The 18,819-nt window shown below is 44.4% G+C and overlaps 1 pseudogene across 1 annotated transcript in view; it reads right to left on the bottom strand.

Annotated features, from left to right (window-relative positions):
- The window catches only part of LOC147737340 (uncharacterized), a 49,817-nt pseudogene extending 43,679 nt beyond the window's left edge, over positions 1 to 6,138 (bottom strand). Inside the window, exon 1 of the transcript XR_015296579.1 lies at positions 6,030 to 6,138. The product of XR_015296579.1 is annotated as an uncharacterized LOC147737340 (transcript). The remainder of the gene's footprint in view (positions 1 to 6,029) is intronic.
- Between the last annotated feature and the right edge of the window lie 12,681 nt (positions 6,139 to 18,819).

The raw sequence follows: 18,819 nt of genomic DNA, 5'->3' as shown, positions 1-18,819 counted from the left end.
TGCAAAAATTGGCCAATGACAAGTCCATCACATTTCAAAATGCTGATAAAGGAGGTGCCCTGGTCATCATGGACACCACTTTTTACGACCAGCAAATCGACCTACACATCAACGATAGAGATACGTATGATCTCTTACCTGGAGATCCCACAAAAGAGTATTCACAAGATCTGAGACTCATCATCAAAAATGCCTTTGATCAAGGAACTATCAACGACAAAACTCAGAGATTTTTGACACCATTCAACCCCAAACCACCCACTCTGTACATGCTTCCCAAGATGCATAAGCATCCAACGCATCCCCCATTTCGACCCATAGTGTCGACTAGAGGCAGCCTACATGAGAATGTAGGTAAATTTTTGGACAGATACTTACAACCTTTTGTTCAAGCTACTAGATCACATGTAAAAGATACAACAGATTTCCTCTTAAAAATTGAACCTATCATGAACGAACTCAAAAACACTCAGCTCATCATGTGTATGGTGGACGTATGTTCACTATACACCTCCATCCCCCATGATGGAGGCATTGAATCCATTGAGAACATCCTATCTACTTCTGAGCTAGACGCTGATCTGAAAGTTTTCCTAATGCAACTGACAATATTCACACTCTACCACAGCTACTTCTCAGTCAAAGATAAATGGATTTTGCAACTCAACGGCACCGCCATGGGAAATTCGGCAGCTCCTTGCTATGCCAATCTCTACATGCAGCAATTTGAGGAGTCCTACATTCTATGCCAAACGAGTTGGCTTGAACATGGCAGATTATTTCTGCGCTTTATTGACGACATTTTCCTCCTATGGGAGGGCACCACTGAGTCTCTAAATATTTTTTTGGATACATGGAATCACTTTAATCCAAGAATACAGTTCACATGGGAACACAGTGAAAGACAAGTACATTACCTTGATGTTGAAATTCGCAGGAATACAGGAGAGTGGTTCACTACGGTATACCGTAAACCCACGGACAGAAACTCTACCCTCCATTATAAGAGTTTTCATCGCCCTGGTTTGAAGAACAATCTTCCCTATGCACAATTACTGCGCATCAAACGCATAGTCTCTAAAGAAGATCAATGCAAATCACAAATGAAGTACACCCTTGAACGTTTAAAAGCCAGAGGATACCCTCCACCTATTTTGGATTTGGCAATGTCTAGAAGTGAGAAAACAAGTAGGTCTGCCTTGTTGCAACCAAAGTCCAAAGATCAATCTGACCGGATGGTCGTGGTATCCAAGTACTCTAATACTTCGAACCGATTTCAAGCTATTATCCGAAAACATTGGTCTATTCTGACACTAGAACCAGACTTCATGGGTCTTTTTAAACAACCACCCATCTTCGCCTATACAAGAGGGAGAAACCTGAAAGATCTTTTGTGTAAATCCAACCAGGAAGATAATCTTACGGTATACAAGGGATTGAAACCTTGTTATAACTGTTCGAATTGTAACAACTGCATCACCGTTAACATAATATGTCACCCCATGAAAGGACACTCCATCAGACTCAAAGTGAATGCCACCTGCAATTCCAATAATGTCATTTATCTTCTCAAGTGTCCGTGCGGCAAATGCTATGTAGGCCACACTGAGAGAAAAATCCGCACCAGGATTTTAGAACATAAAAGCAACATCCGCACCAACAACATTAAATCAAGTGTGGCTTCTCATTTTACCGAATTCAGACACACTGTTGCTCAACTAAAATTCCAGGTTTTGGAACAAGTCCAAATCACCCAGAACAACAAGAACAATCTACTAAAGCGAGAAAATTTCTGGATCCGATACCTTGCCACGATGGTGCCCAACGGGCTGAATGATCGCATCGAATTTTTATGTTATTTATAATTGTTTCTCATTTTTTCACTCTGTGAACCTTTGCTTACATTTTTCATTATGTCCTACTGTTTTCTTTTGACTATTCCATCATGGAGACCTATTTTTTCGTTTCCCCTTCACACTGCATGGTCCGTTTTTTATTTTCACCACCCGCGATTCACCACCCCTCCTCTCTGTTTACTATCTAGATATTTAACACACACGTGTTTACCGTATGGTTGCACCTCTGTCTCGCCGGCACATCGCGAGGCATTTCTTTCAAATTCACCAAGTAAGTAGCATTAGGGAAGTTTGCCTCCCGCTTTATTTTAATGTGCACGAGGATGTCATTCACGTTGGAAACTGGGTATTTGACTATGGACACGCGCGTCTTTACATTTCTTTCACTACTGGGTTTGTGTACACCTAGTACTTTCAATTCACTTATAACACGGTTCCGTTTACTTCATTTTTATCACTTTAGACTACCGTTCTCCAGCGGATTTACTTTTTTAACTCTGTGAGGGCTTAGTTTTTATTTTCGTACTATTTCTTCACCGCTTTGTGCATGCACCTGACTGACCTATCTCGGTTGTTTTCACGCCCATATACTGACTCTGGTTTCATTCTATGTTTTCATTGTAGAGAATTCCCTTGAGAAAGGGCTCTTGCCCGAAATGCATCGGGACTTTTGTTGAGGATTACTAATGTGGATTTACCCAGTGTGCCATAACACCAGTTTGCTTTGAAATATAAAAATGAATTTGAATACAAGAAAAATATTCACATCAAGTGAATAAAAACTTATGAAAGTAAACATATAGACTCGTGACCAATTTGTCTATGGAATAAGACTACGGTCCTTTTGTTGTGCACTAGAGTGTTCCCCTCCCAGTAGGGGGACCCCTGAATTCAATTGTTGACATCCCATTTGGTGCCATCTAATTCATGTTCCAGTTTCCCAGGTTCCTGCAAACATCGCACAGATCATGTCTTATTCTACACATTATTAGTGTTTGAGGTATTTAAATTGCCACTGTTATTAAAACCTATACCCTAAGCGGGGCCGCACTGGCCGTAACGGGCTTCCGGTGTTTCCCCGGGAGGCTAGAACAGTGGGGACCGATTGTTCAGTGCCGGGAAACATATTGGTCACTTGGGGCTGGTTTTGCTGTGGTGTTGCTATATCGCCCCCAGCAACATAAGAGGCAGGGAGCTGGTCCGTCATAATTGTCAGGCCTGGTTTGGGTTCCCAGTCCGGCCCTGACCCAGAGGAACAACATTTCCTCCATGCACATACTGAACATCATTATTTTGCACACCAACGCCGTGCATATCCAAATTCACACCAGCAACAAACCCAGAATCAAAACAAGAATACAATCCGTGAGAACCACTTTCGTCACCCGTTTGGAAAAATTTTGTCTGAGCCATCATTTTTATTTTGATCTTCTTCTGCTTAGTAATAAAATTGTCACTAGAGTACTTTGGTTACATCAAAATCTCATCCAGAATGTTGGTCTGCAGCCCCTAACATTTTGCTGGATATGTGCACTGTTTAACAACAAGGAGTGGTGATGGACAGAGTTTCTGAATTAAGCAGAATACTCTCACCCAGTCAAGAGATCAGGGCTAGATCCAACACCGTGTTTTAGCTCACTGCACCATCCCAGCTCAGAACCTGGCTATATGCAAATTAGTCTGTTCCTGTCCCAGTGCATGATGGGAACAGGGCAAACCAAACTACCAAGCCAATTCTTACACTGGGAAGGAAACAAGCTCCCGGGGACCGGTTTCTGGCATTTCAGCCGTCGTTGGCCCGGTTTGCTTGAATCCTGATGGTGCAATGAGCAAGGGACTCACATCTGAGTATACCCTTCCACGCTTAGGGTGGACAAAACGTTTAACAACAAGGGGTGGTGATGGACAGAGTTTCTGAATTAAGCAGAATACTCTCACCAGTCAACAGATCAGGGCTAGATCCAACACCGTTTTTTAGCTCACTGCACCATCCCAGCTCAGAACCTGGCTATATGCAAATTAGTCTGTTCCTGTCCCAGTGCATGATGGGAACAGGGCAAACCAAACTACCAAGCCAATTCTTACACTGGGAAGGAAACAAGCTCCCGGGGACCGGTTTCTGGCATTTCAGCCGTCGTCGGCCCGGTTTGCTTGAATCCTGATGGTGCAATGAGCAAGGGACTCACATCTGAGTATACCCTTCCACGCTTAGGGTGGACAAAACGTTTAACAACAAGGGGTGGTGATGGACAGAGTTTCTGAATTAAGCAGAATACTCTCACCCAGTCAAGAGATCAGGGCTAGATCCAACACCGTTTTTTAGCTCACTGCACCATCCCAGCTCAGAACCTGGCTATATGCAAATTAGTCTGTTCCTGTCCCAGTGCAAGATGGGAACAGGGCAAACCAAACTACCAAGCCAATTCTTACACTGGGAAGGAAACAAGCTCCCGGTGTGAGCTAAATAATGGTGATGGATCAAGCCCTGATCTTTGGACTGGGTAAGAGTGGTCTGCTTAATTCAGACACTCTGTTCATCACCACCCCCTTTTCTGAAGTGAGCTAAATAACGGTGAAGGATCAAGCCCTGATCTTTGGACTGGGTAAGAGTGGTCTGCTTAATTCAGACACTCTGTTCATCACCACCCCCTTTTCTGAATCGTTTTTGGCCACTATATGTGTGGCAGGGTATACTCAGACATGAGTCCCTTGCTCACTGCACCATCAGGATTCAAGCAAGCCGGGCCGACGACGGCTGAAATGCCAGAAACCGGTCCCCGGTAGCTTGTCTCCTTTCTGGTGAAGAATTGGCTTGGTAGTTTAGTCTGCCCTGTTCCTATGATGCATTGGGCCAGGGACAGACTGATTTGCATATAGCCAGGTTCTGAGCTGGGAGGGTGCAGTGAGCTAAATAACGGTGATGGATCAAGCCCTGATCTTTGGACTGGGTAAGAGTGGTCTGCTTAATTCAGACACTCTGTTCATCACCACCCCCTTTTCTGAATCGGATATGTGCACTAACATCTGGATGCAACGCTAAATGATGCGTCCTCTTTTACCCGGTCTTCGACTTTGCAATATTGTCTGCAAATCTGCAATAATCTCTTGTAATATATAATAACATATTTGGAGGCGCTTCACTCTGTGGCTCTTCAATTAGCCAGTTTACAAGCAACTTACACTCATTCCACAAATCTCTTGGAACAACAATTAACAAACTTAAACTCAGCTCTCGACCACCCTGCCTGGACAAACATGTCTCATCTCCACTGCATCCCTCCTGGACAGGCCCCACCTTCTATGAACCACCCAAACACAGGACAGGCCTCACCTCATCTGCACCCCTGGACAGGCCTCTCCCTTTCTGCACCCCTGGACAGGCCTCATCTCTTCTGCACCCCTGGACAGGCCTCACCTCCTCTGCACTCCTGGACAGGCCTCTCCTCCTCTGCACCGCTAGACAGGCCACACCTCCTCTGCACCACTGGACATGCCTCACCTCCTCTGCCCACCTGGACAGGCCTTACCTCCTCTGCACACACGGACAGGCCTCACCTCCTCTGCACTCCTGGACAGGCCTCACCTCATCTGCACCCCTGGACAGGCCTCACCTCATCTGCACCCCTGGCCTCACCTCCTCTGCTCCCCTGGACAGGCCTCGCCTCCTCTGCACTCCTGGACAGGCCTCGCCTCCTCTGCACCCCTGGACAGGCCTCTCCTCCTCTGCACTACAGGACAGGCCTCACCTCCTCTGCTCCCCTGGACAGGCCTCTCCTCCTCTGCACCCCTGGACAGGCCTAACCTCTGCACCCCTGGACAGGCCTCTCCTCCTCTGCCTCCTGGACAGGCCTCACCTCCTCTGCACCCCTGGCCAGGCCTCACCTCCTCTTCACCCCTTCTGGACAGGCTCCAACTCCTCTGAACCCCAGCTCAAGGCCTCTCCTCCTCTGCCCCTCCTCTGGACAGGCCTCACCTCCTCTGCACCCCTGGACAGACGTCTTCTCCTCTGACCCTGGGCAGGCCTCCCCTCCTCCGCTCCCCACTCAGCCTCAGCAGCAGGAAGAGCTGAGCTCTCCTGTCACCGTGAATGCCAGGGGGGAGGGGGTGGGGGGGAGGTTGGATCTGATCCATGGATTTATAAATTTCAGCCAAATGAGTTGGCAGCTCGCCTACCTGAGCAGAAACCTGTCCGGGCTCTCTCCTCCTCCTGGGGGCCTGCGGGGGAACAGATCTGGGGTCTGAGGGGGGCAGGGGCAGATCTGGGGTCTGAGGGGGGGGTGTGAGGGTCTGAAGATGGAGGTAGCTGCAAACACAGACAGACAGGGGCCCTTCCTCCTCTGCAACAGGCTGGACACAGAGCACAGGGAGAAAGTGATGTCACCCCCGCTGCTGGTGCTGTCTCTGCCACCGCTGACCCGGAAGATGAAACCCTTCTCTTTTTCACCCAATGTGCAGCTCAGTGGGTTTCATCAGCAGGCGAGGAGCGCCCTCTGGTGGCCGCTGACGGAACCGCCGCCTCCAGGCTCCAGCAGTGAATACATTTCACATAAACAAGCATTTATACCTGTAAAGACCTGGGATTTCAGATGTCTCAGACGGGAATGTTTTTAAGGGTCAGACAGTTCAAGTACAGGGCTTCACCCTTGGCTGCTGCTTTAAGAAAGCATTTATAGTTTCACTTTGGATGAGCATCTTCCAAACATTGTTGTATAGGACTTAAGAGTATTTACAGAAAGGTGACAACTGGAAGCGACAGTCCGTATTTCAATGAATATATCTTTATTTCATTGAATATATCTGTATTTCAATGAATATATCTGTATTTCAATGAATATATCAGAATATCAGTCAGTTTTCCAATTAAACTGGGCAGCTTATTTATTCTTTTAAATAATTTATTTGCAGTTGTTCAAATCCACAACGTCCTTGATAGCAAAGTAAACAGAGGTAAATACCATGGAGTTTTATAAACCATATCAGTGACAATGAGGCATAGGTCATGTGTCAAAGCGACAATTGAAGGAGCTTATTTCTAATTTTCCTGTGTCTGTGGCTTATTCCTTATATTTGATACAGTTTTATATCCTCGAACAAGACTGAATTGTGGGTTCTAATTAGGTTTTGAGTTTCTTATTTAAGAGCAAAACTGTCTCCTAAATTATTAAGTTAGCGGCCTCTTCCAGGCTTTGTTGTTTTGTTTACAATACCCACCATCCTCTCTCAACAAAGATTCACTGACAAAAAATAAAGCAATTTATCTTTGAAACAGCTAATTCCTAAGACAGAGATATCAAGTAAGAACCAGAAATTTCTCACACAGTTTGCATTGTATCATAAAAATGAGTGGGTGTTACTGGTCTGAGGAACAGGGGAGGGGCATTTCACGACTCAAAAATATTCTACTCCTTCACATAGGCCCCTATATCATAGTACGCTTGTCATCAGTACACCGTTGATTAGTGAGAGCGTCAGCTCTTTGTAGCATTGTCATGCAAGAAGCTTTGAGTGCCTCGACAGTGACATTATTTCGGACGTGCCTACATCAGAGCCCTCAAGCCTCACTCATCATGAGTGACACTAACACATTTGGAAGTCAGTCTGAAGTCTCACTCAAACCTAGCCCATTCTTCCTAACTATGGGGATTAACTAGAACTTCACACATGACTATTCGGCACAGAGCAGACCCTCTGTCCCACATTTTGGTGGCAAACGTTTCTCATATTTCACCATGAGTACTGCACACAGTTCAGTAGAATGTTAAATTGAATGTTTATTTAAGTGAGACTTGGTTGCAATTTCATCACTTTACATGTGTTCTGATCATGTCTATAAATTCAGTAATGTCTCTTCCTTTGGATTTGTCAAAGTCAAATGTTAAGTAACACCACTCCCTGTGTCTTTTTTTAAATACCTCAATTCTTTATTGATTCATATACAATGAGCATATAATAGGTATGAAAGTTTATCGATTCCGCAGAGTCCAAGATACTGTGTAAACTAGAACTTGTGAGAAGACATTGAAAACAGGAAAAACAGTAAATGAAATAAACCCTCTAGAAAGAGGTGATGTGGCTCAGAAGATCCCGCAGATGATCAGGGAAGGAGGAGGAGGAGGGAGAACACGAGGGGAAGGGACATGGGAACAGGAAAAAAAATATGTTAGGGTGCCGAGGCCAGGGCCGGTTTCGGTTTCCAGTCGGGTCGTGGCTTGCTCTATTACAATAGTACCTGCCACAACCGGTATTTATGTCCTGTAGCCCCAATCCTGGGGAGGGGGGCGTTTGCATTATGTTGTCGATTTTACTCTGGTCTGGGGTCTGGGGAAGGCAAAAAGAATCCAAAATTATTATTAGAAGCTGAGTCAGCCTGTGTCTTATAGGCGTGCGTAGCTGGTCCTCAAATGTTGATAACATAACTGCCATCACCTGTAGACAGCGCGAGGCACACGTGCATCCATGAGGCTGCACTTTGCCTGCTGATATGTTCTGGCAAGGCTTGCCACGCTTATTCATAACTGCAGCGAGGCAGACATTCCAGCATATCCCAAAAGGGCCAATAGCTTTGCAGCAGGCAGCAGCAGTGAATGTACTCTTTCCTGGTGTGCTTGAGCCTGCCATAGTCAGGTCAAGTGTCTGCTGCATCCTAGCGCCAGATATCAGAGTGACAACTCGGACGACTTTATGTCTGCAGCCAGCAGACTCTCATGCAGGTGGACTTACAGCAGCCCTGAGCTGGGGCCTCAGCACAAGCACCACTGCCACGTCACCAGTGAAGTGCTCCAATGGGCAGACACATTCACCCAGGCACTTGTGAACTGGCAGCCTGGGAGAGGCCCGCACTTAGGGCCCGATTCACAAATGTAAACTGAGACGAAAGTCTAACTTTGCAACTTTTGGTATTCAAAAAAGTTAATTACGTGTAGTAAAGTTAGACTTTTGTTTCACTTTAATTTAAGTTTTGGTCTTAAGTCTAACTGAGTTATTCAAGAATGATTGCCCGATATTATTGCAGCGTGCTGGTGGTACGCCTGGGCCGCGAGGCCGAGGTGGCTTCCAGTCAACACCTAGGGGGAGGGGGCGAAGTACCATGTCTCAGGATCAACGTTCCTTTCCGCCTCAAAATTCCATGAATTATTTTGATCAGCAAAATACTCAGTCTGCCCATTATTATAATGACGATTATTATATGGAAGATGAGAATCAGGGTTTCTCTAGCTAGGACAGCCGTAGACAAAGTGAGGGAGTCATTTTAGTTCCAGTGGACCAAAATGGGCCTTATGTTGATGTTGTTGCGCTTGGTGTGTCAGAACCATTTCTCTTGGATACTGGTGCAACGAAGAGTTCTATCATCCACTCTAAACTCCCTGGGGCACCTTTGTCTGGCTTAACAAATGTTTCTGTAGGATTTTCTGGCCCCCCAGTTCGTAACCCAGTTTCTTGTCCTTTACCTATCTCCATTGGTCCTTATGATTTGGAGGCTCCTCTTATTTTGACAACTGGTTGCAGTGAAAATTTGTTGGGGTTAGACTTGTTAAAGAGACTGTATGCGACCCTGCATTGTTCTCCTTCTGGTGTACATCTTACTTTAGGCAAGAGATTTATGTCCCCGACATATTTGTGTAGAGACCAACTCCCTTCTGAATTACGTTCCCTGCCTACTACTCTTTGGGCTTCAGGCCCCAATGATGTTGGTCTCTTGCAGATTCCACCCTATGTTGTCACCCTCAAGTCCAATGTTAGGTTACCTCGCATTCCTCAGTATAGAATTTCGAGTGATGGTGAGAGAGCGCTGATGGCTATCATTTATGATTTGATTGAGAAAGGTGTGGTTGAAGAGACTAGAGGAAATGTGTGCAATAGACCTGTTCTTCCTGTCCTTAAATATACTGACTCTTCCCAGCCACCTGTTTATCATTTTGTGATCGATCTTCGGGAGGTCAACAAGCTCGTTGTACCCCAGTTTCCTGTCGTCCCAGATATCACTGCTTTATTGACAATGATACCTGCCTCAGCTGCCTGCTTTTCGGTCATTGACCTCAAGAATGCTGTCTTTAGCATTCCCATTGCTGAGGAAAGTAGGGATATTTTTGGCTTCTCTTTGGGAGGCTCAAGCTTCCGGTTCAAGCGCGCACCTCAAGGCTATTGTGAAAGTCCCTCCATTTATAGTCAGGCTTTGAAAACTCAGCTCGATGCTTTCACTTTGCCTCCAGGTGCCACCCTTATTCAGTACGTAGATGTTCTGCTGGTTGCTGCTGATTCAGAGGAAATTTGTAAACGAGTTACTGTTTCCTTGTTGCATCACTTGTTTGACCATCATAAGGTTTCGCCCTCTAAATTACAATATTTTCGCCAAGAGGTTACCTACTTAGGTCATCTCTTGTCGAAGGAGGGACGGCAATTGATCTCAGAAAGAATCCAAGCGATTGCACAAATGTCTGTACCATGCACACAGTGAGAGGTGCGTGCCTTTTTAGGAATTACCTCTTACTGTAGACAATGGATTCCGAATTTTTATTTGTTAGCGAAACCTTTGTTAGCACTTACTCTTAAAGATACACCCCAACCTCTCCATTGGACAGAGGAATGCCAGAAAAGTTTTACTGATTTGCATAGTTCCTTGTGTTCTGCTCCTGTGTTGGGTACTCCGGATTACAGCAAATCTTTTACACTTTATGTGCACGAGAGAGAAGGTTGCGCGTTGTCAGGTTTGACACAACAATTTGGTGACAAACAACGCCTGTGTGCTTATTTTTCGGCTACGTTAGACCCTGTAGCTAAAGCAGTACCTAGTTGTCTGAAGGCTAGAGCAGCAGTTTCTATTCGCTAATCTGCTGGATTGGTGCTAGACAATACGCTTATTGTCATGGTGCCACATGCAGTGGATACACTTCTAAACAGTACAAAAACTCAGCATCTTACGAGCGCCCGTTTATCGGGGTATGAGCTGACGCTCTTGGCTAGTCACGTGCACATCAAGTGATGTAATACCCTAAATCCAGCTACATTGTTGCCAATCCCAGTGGAGAAAGACATTCAATAGCAACATGGTTGTTTTCTCCGTACAGAAGAGGAGACAAAAGGTAGGATCGATTTAAAAGATACGCCCCTCCTGGACCAGGATGGGATCCTATGGGTAGATGGTTCGTGTTTTAAGCTCCCCAATGGTGAAACGACTGCAGCCTATGCTGTTACCACTTTGCATACTATTGTGGAGACAGCACGCATTAGGCAGAATTCAGCCCAAGCAGCTGAATTGATAGCCGTGACTAGAGCTTGTGTATTGGCTGAAGGGAAGAGAGTGAATGTGTTCACCGACAGCCAATATGCATTTGGGATGGCCCACAGTTTTGGCCGCCTTTGGAGGGAAAGAGGATTCTTTACCTCACATGGTACTAAAATACAGCATGGTCAGTTAGTGAATGACCTTTTGGAATCACTTGCTTTACCCGCTCAGATAGCAATTGTGAAGTGTAGTGCGCATAAGAGGATCACTGATGATGTGGGTGAAGGAAACGCTTTTGCGGATCAGATAGCGAAAGAGACAGCGAGAGATGTAACAAGTCATTTGTATGTTGCTGGACCTGCTAGATGGGTCAGTCAAGAAGGAATGTGTGAGGACACAATAGAAAGTGTGAAAATGATTCAGGAAGAGGCTACAGAGAAAGAATTGAGTAAGTGGAGAGATAGTACGGGAATGTTGGATGCTACAGGATGTTGGAAAGAATTGTCTGAACACCAACGTTGGCTGTTACTAGACGCCTATGTACTTCCAGTAGTGACTATGGCGCATGGTCCAGCCCACATCAGTGCGAAAGGAATATGCAAGCTTTTGGCTCCGGTATGGCAGAATGCAGGGATTCCTAAATGTGCAGACAATCTTGTTAAACATTGCATTGTTTGTTTGATGCATAACCCAGGAAGAGGGACAGCAGGCCATTTTGCTCCCCCAACGTATCCTTTTGAGATATTGCAGATAGACTACATTCATTTGGAGAGATGCAAAAACCTAAAGTATTTCCTTGTGGTGGTGTGTGCCTTTTCTAGATGGATAGAGGCCTATCCTCAAAAGGATAATACTGCCTTGTCTACAGCCAAGGTCCTTCTGAAAGAATACTTCCCAAGGTTTGGTTTACCTTGAATTGTCTGGAGTGACAATGGAAGTGAATTTGCGGGTCAAATTATGCAGAAAGTATGTGCAGGTCTTGGTATTAAGCAGAAATTCCACGCGGCAAACCACCCTCAGTCAGCGGGTTTGGTAAAGTGCTATAATGGCACTCTCAAGCTTAAACTTGGAAAGATACAAGCCAGCACAGGTCTTGCCTGTCCCGACGCCTTACCTCTAGCCCTCTGGTCAACTCGAACAACTGTTCATTCTCGTGTGGGACTTAGCCCATATGAGATCGTGTTCGGACGCCCGGCTAATGTCTGGGGTGTCCCTAGACCCAAGAAGTACTCTGACATAGAATACCCGATGTTAATTGATTATTTGCAAGACCTCACCACTAAATTGCATGTTTTCCATCAGCAGGTACAAGACACCTTGCCGCAGGCTTCCTCGGATCCTGGGCACACCCTCCAACCTGGCGACTGGGTGTGTCTGAAAAACTTCCAAAGGAAGAGGAATTTGGAGCCTCGCTGGCGGGATCCGAGACAGGTCCTGCTGACGACACGTACAGCCGTAAAGGTCGTTGGGAAGAGGAACTGGATCCATGGTGTGCACTGCAAAAAGGTACCCTTGCCTTTGCCTTTTGATCAGTGAGTCCGCGAAGGAATAGGTGATTGTGAAGGAGAGAGAGTTCCCCGGTTTGTACCTTTTGGCGGTGCACACCTAGAATGGACTCGGACTGCAAAAGAGGACGAGGATGTTTTGCAAGAAGCTGTACCATCGCATCTCAGAATAGATACAACTGATCCAGAGACACTTTTTCGAGACCAAACTGTGCCTGGTAAAGAACGCTACAACTTAAGGTCTAAAAAGGACAAATAAAATCTGTTTTTTTTGTGAATTACACTCTTTCAGACAAGAGACTATTTTTCTTTTTCGAGCCACCATCCGGGTTCAGCTGCAGGGTCGCGGTATAAGACTTAAGGGGTGGCCCCCGTATTGACGGAAGGTCTGCGGTTATAGGGATGTCTAGGACGCCTGGACGCACACTTGAGTGAAGAAGGAAAATTGCCGCGAGCAGCACGTTAGAGGATGGAGTCTGTTGTAACTGAAAGTGATGTTAAGAGAATAGACCTTAAGACAAGATTTTGTACATTAATATATAGCAAATGTTTTATAATATTGTGCTTCTTGATGTTTTTAAGTATCACATTAGCTTGTGTGGGTTGGATTGTTTATGTTACACAACAGACATCTACACTCACCTCCCAACCTATGCTTTCTTTCACTACTGTTTCTTTGCACCAGTTTTATATGTTGCCTGAACATGAACAAACAAGGAGATCAGAATTTGTCAACAACTCGTTCATACAGTTGTTGCATCAGCATCAGTTAGTAGTAAATACCACTAATTGTTGGGTTTGTGGTCTTATGCTTCACACGACGGATAAAGGTATACCATATTTGGTTTTGCCTTTTTCTTTTAATGGGTCTGTGTGGGCTTTACAGACCATGTTTATCTATGCAAATGAGGTACACCCCTTATGTTCCCTTAAAAATAACTCCAGCAATGGTGCCTTGATAAGGGGAATAGTAGCTATGATCCGCGATATTGATGCATATAATGCTATCCCTAAGGATGAGGTGCAGGCTTATGTTGGTTGGAATGTGACTGGATATAGTACCAGCTTGACAGAGAAGGAGAGACGAAAAAGGTCTCCTCCTATTTGGATTGTACCCCATCGAGGCCATTTTTGTTTGCAAGGTACTGGTCGGAATCCGAAAGCTCAGCTAGGTAAGAGTGTGTGTGCTCAAACCTAAGTCTATTCATCCCGGACTTCCCCATCGTTTGTGCCAGCTAAAGGCACATATTTTGTTTGTCATGACAGAGCCTACACATGGTTGCCACCTGATTTTTCAGGAACATGTTATGTGGCGTTTTTGCTTCCCCCTACATACACTACTGCTTTAGACTATCATAGAACGAGATATGGTAGAGGTGTATTCGATAAGGAAGATACTGCAGCACACGAAGTAGGAGATTTTTTTAAGGGCTTCCTGCCCTTTTGGGGTCCAATGATCAACAGTAGGCATATTCGACAGCTTGTCCGCATTGTTGAAACCACTATTAATGAGACAGCAGATGCTCTTAGTAATGTCACAGCTGAGCTTCAAGCGAACCGCCTTATGACTTTGCAGAATCGTATGGTATTAGACATCATACTTGCAGATCGAGGAGTATGTAAATTAATTGGATCCAGTTGCTGTGTTTACATACCAGATCATGCCCCTACAGTGTACCAAGCCATCTCTAGGTTGCATAAGATCTCTGAGTCTATCCATGTAGACGAAGGAGACTGATCATTGACGGGATGGTTTTGGGGACTGCTGTCTGAATGGGGATGGAAGATTTTGACATTCCTTGGTATGGTTTTAGCCATCCTTTTCTCTTGTTGTCTTTGCATCCAGTGTGGTCCCGTCATTTGTAGTCTTTGTGCTACTATGTGTGTTCGGAGATCTGTCCCGAGAGAAGTAGAGAATAATAAAATGATGCTACAGCAACATCTTGATGATCTAATGAATATCGATATAGACCTAGATTCAGATTAACATGAGTCTTAGGTTATTGCCTACGTAATGGCAAAAGGAGGGTCTGAGGTTCTGTAATTCTCGAGTCTGACTCCATTTTGTGTTGCCCTCACGTAGGCCTGTAAAGGTAGCCTGGCGAACAAAGTGGCCTGGCCTTTTCAGTTCATGTATACATTAACTAGGTTTCTTTCGACTCTGAAATGAACTGTAAGAAACTGACCTCTTCACCTGAAACTGACCTCGCAAAGCCAATCTCCCTTATCGATCTTTGTCTGAGATTGCCAATCAATGTTCAGGACATCGTTAACCTTTTTAGTTTCCTTGCACATGTTTTATCTTGTTCAGCATCTGTTACTGTTTCTTTTTTATGTTTCTTCATTACATGGGTTATGCTTTCAATTATAGGTTTGTCCGGCTTGTGGAGATTGAATTTGGGACATTCCTCATAATTAACTTTTGGGTTGGGATACTGTAAATTGAGTTTTTGCTATGTGATACTTTGTTTGAAAATGTATCTTATTGGTTAGAATTTTGTGCAGTGGGTGTACATTTTTAATGTAAATATTGGGTATAAAAGGAGACGTCTCGCCTTAATAAAATGGGCAGTCTCCTGAGAACCTACTTGATGTACTTCTTGGACAACTGTGCTTAGCTGCAGCTAATAAACTTGGTTTTCTACGACAACAGAGTATTCTGTGTCTCTGTGCAACAAGGCAGGTGAACTCGAAGATTTCAGGCGTACCCTGCGCCGCCAGGCCCAAAGGCCCGGTTCTTCAGATGACAACTGGAAGTGACAGATTGTATTTCATGGAATAAAAGAGAATATTGGTCAGTGGTGCAATTTTTAAAAACTTTATTGGTTTTTTCAAATGCACAGCGCGGTTCATAGCAAAGCAAACAGAGAAAAATGCACACAGTTTTATACACTAGATCAAATAAAGTGTGTGGCATAGTTCATGTGTCAAAGCAAACATTTTAAGGAAAGATTGCGCATTTTCCTATGTATGTGGGAAATTCCTTATATTTAATATGGTTTTACATCTTCGAACAAGATTGAAATTGTGGCCCAAATTAGGTGTAGAGTTTCTGGTTTAAGAGCACAATTGCCTCTTAAAATATTACGTTTGCGGACTCTGTCAGGCATTGATACTTGGGACTGTCTCTTTGTTTGTTGCTTTATTGACCACCTCCCTCTCTCTATCAATTCAACACTTTGTTTCGCATAAAAGTGCATAAAACATTTACAATAATTGAATTAAAAGACATTAAATATGAAATAGTGCCAGTATAGGGATAAAAATATCTTACAACACTACCAAGCTTGTTTTAGATCTGCCACCCCGCAACAAATTGACTTAAAAAAATTCCTAAAAGGCAATCCGTCATAAGTAAACTGAATAATCTATTGTCTTTCTCTCCAGATGGTCAATAATCCTATATTTCCACCATAACCACTCCATCTATCACTGGACACTCATCAACACCAATAATAGTCGACCATAAAAAAAAAACTCCCTCTCTCAAGTATGATTCACTTAAAAAAAATAAACAAGCAATGGCGTAGCCAATAGGTCTCGCCGGCGGGACCTAATAAGTGTTTAGCCATGCAGGAGAATAGGGTTTGAGCGCAGAGGTGGGTTTGCTTAGACTAGCACTAACCTTTGAAGCTACTGTATGTGGGGTCATGCTGCTGCAACATAAATCAACCACCAACAGAACCAAGCAGATCCAAGCACACGTATAAGCATACACACTCGTGCAAGCAGGCAATGAAGAGGGAACATGCGGGCACCTGATCTGCCAGCCAGAGTCTGTGCCCAGCTCCTCGTGCTGCCCAAGCAGAGCCACCCGCACACTGCTAGACTTCGGGTGCTATTGGAGTTTGCAAGCGCTATAGAAGTGTCACACCTTCTATTCCATTAGTCAACCACAGAAAAAAGGGTGCTTCAAAGTTTAGGGGAGGAAAACACCCAACTCCTCACTGCGTAATCAGATGATTAGGCACAATCAAATTTCACAAAGATTGAAGCACTCCACTTGTAATAGCCAAAATTTAGCTTAGTCCATATAAAAAGACATCCAAAGAATTTCCCATGCAGATTATCTCTTTTAGGTTCAGATCTAATCCCAACCAACGCGTTTCGCCGAGGTTATTAAATACCTCTCAGCTTCGTCAGGGCTGGAAACAATACAAAATAATATACTCTTACCATATTATACATTTTCATACATTTGAGAAAAGATAGAGCCCCACATGGCCCAATAGAAAACCTGTGTCCGTATTTACACAAAAAGGGTGAATACATGCTTTTTGAAATAATATCAGCTCATTACTTTTAACACAAAATCCATCTCATCAATTTCCATGGTGTTGGACATGACACTACGTAACAGCGGTCCAACTCACAAAGCCGGACACCTGCTGGACCCTATAATATCAAGCATGAAAGAACTTTCATGGCTTAACACCACGCCTGTTCTCTGGTCAGATCATTTTCTTCTAACTTTTGCCATTTTGCTAGAGCCCAAAAAGGGTCCTATTTCAACTCCTACAGAATCTTTTAGAAGAAATTGGAAATTCCTAAATTTGGAGGACTTGAACAATGCTTTAAAGGAAAATCATCCAAATTTGGATGGAGATATGGATAGTATTGCAGAGCTAACACAAAAGTGGCTAACTGACGCCGTTGATACTTGCCTGCCCCTAGCCCGTTACAAAGGGAAAGTCCATCGCCCTCCTGCCCCCTGGTTCACAGAAGCCTTGAAGAAAGAAAAATCTAATTGTAAGAACCTAGAGAGACAGTGGCGAAAAAATTACGACATCTATCAAAAAGAAGTTTACCGAAAGGCCAGAAATTGTTACCATTCAGCTTGCATGAAAGCCAAAGCTTGCTATGTCACCGATACAATTAACATGGCCGTAAACAAATCCCAGACTCTCTTTCATACGGTAAAAGAGTTGGCTGGGGAGAATGCTAGAGCAGAACCTACCCCTCTTAATACCCAGCAATGCCAGGACTTGGCCTCTTTCTTTACGAATAAGATTGAGAACATCGTCTCTAATATTAATAATGCTAACAAGTCAACAGACAAGCAAGAAAACACCACTCTAGTATCTAGAGTAAACTGTCATCTTGAAGCCTGGCCTCCTATTAAATTAGATATACTGAAGGAACTACTTAAATCTATCAAATCGGGTTCCCCACGTGACCCTATTCCTGTCAGTATCGTAAACAAATTCGAGGATGCTGCTTTGACTCCCATAGCAGAAATACTGAATGCATCCATAGAGCAAGCTATAGTTCCTGCTCTATGGAAACATGCTATGGTCAGCCCCCTACTTAAAAAACCAGGCGCAGACCCGATGATATTGGCCAATTATCGCCCAATTTCGCTGCTACCCGCCTTTTCCAAGATTCTAGAGAGACATATCCATAAGGCACTCTCAACCTATGTAGAAAACAATAATCTCCTACACTCGTCTCAATCGGGGTTTAGGAGTGGTTTTTCTACTGAGACGGCCCTGCTCGGGGTCACAGAAAAGATCAGGGAGCTTATGGACGACGGCCAAACAGTAGCACTGGTCTTGTTAGATCTCAGTGCGGCTTTCGACACCATTTCTCACTCCATACTGCTGGACAGGCTGGGGGAGAATGGTGTCGAGGGCAAAGCTCTGGAATGGATTAGATCCTACCTCTCCCTCCGTACTTTTCAGATCTCCTCTTCGGAAGCTTGCTCTGAGGTATTCCATTCTCCTCATGGAGTGCCACAGGGATCGATTTTGAGCCCTCTGCTTTTTAATTTATACCTACGTCCACTGGCCAATCTTGTAGAAAATGTTGGCTTAAGTTTAATGACTTATGCAGACGATTCACAAGTCCTATTCTCACTCTCTAAATCTGACATGTCTACCCCATCTGCATTAAAAGTAGGCCTCCAAGAAATTTTTTGCTGGATGTCAGACAACCAGCTTAAACTGAACGGAGATAAAACGGAGGTGCTCCTGCTGGGAAATAGCAAAGATCTCTGGAATGATTCCCATTGGCCACCATCATTGGGTAAACTTCCATCTCCCGCCTCGCAAGTTAGAAACCTTGGGGTCACCATTGATGACTGTTTATCTATGTCCCAGCAAGCAAACAAAGTGGCAGGTATATGCTTTACCATTATCAAATGGTTACGCAAAATCATCTGGATGCTGCCACCTACTACCCAGAAGACCGTGGTCAATGCCTTAGTGACATCTCGGCTTGATTACGGTAACATCTT

Source organism: Lissotriton vulgaris, chromosome 1_1, assembly GCF_964263255.1.
Source record: "Lissotriton vulgaris chromosome 1_1, aLisVul1.2, whole genome shotgun sequence".
In the NCBI taxonomy this organism is placed as follows: domain Eukaryota; kingdom Metazoa; phylum Chordata; class Amphibia; order Caudata; family Salamandridae; genus Lissotriton; species Lissotriton vulgaris.
The sequence above is the reverse complement of the archived record's forward strand: the minus strand, read 5'-3'. Positions and strand labels throughout refer to the sequence as shown.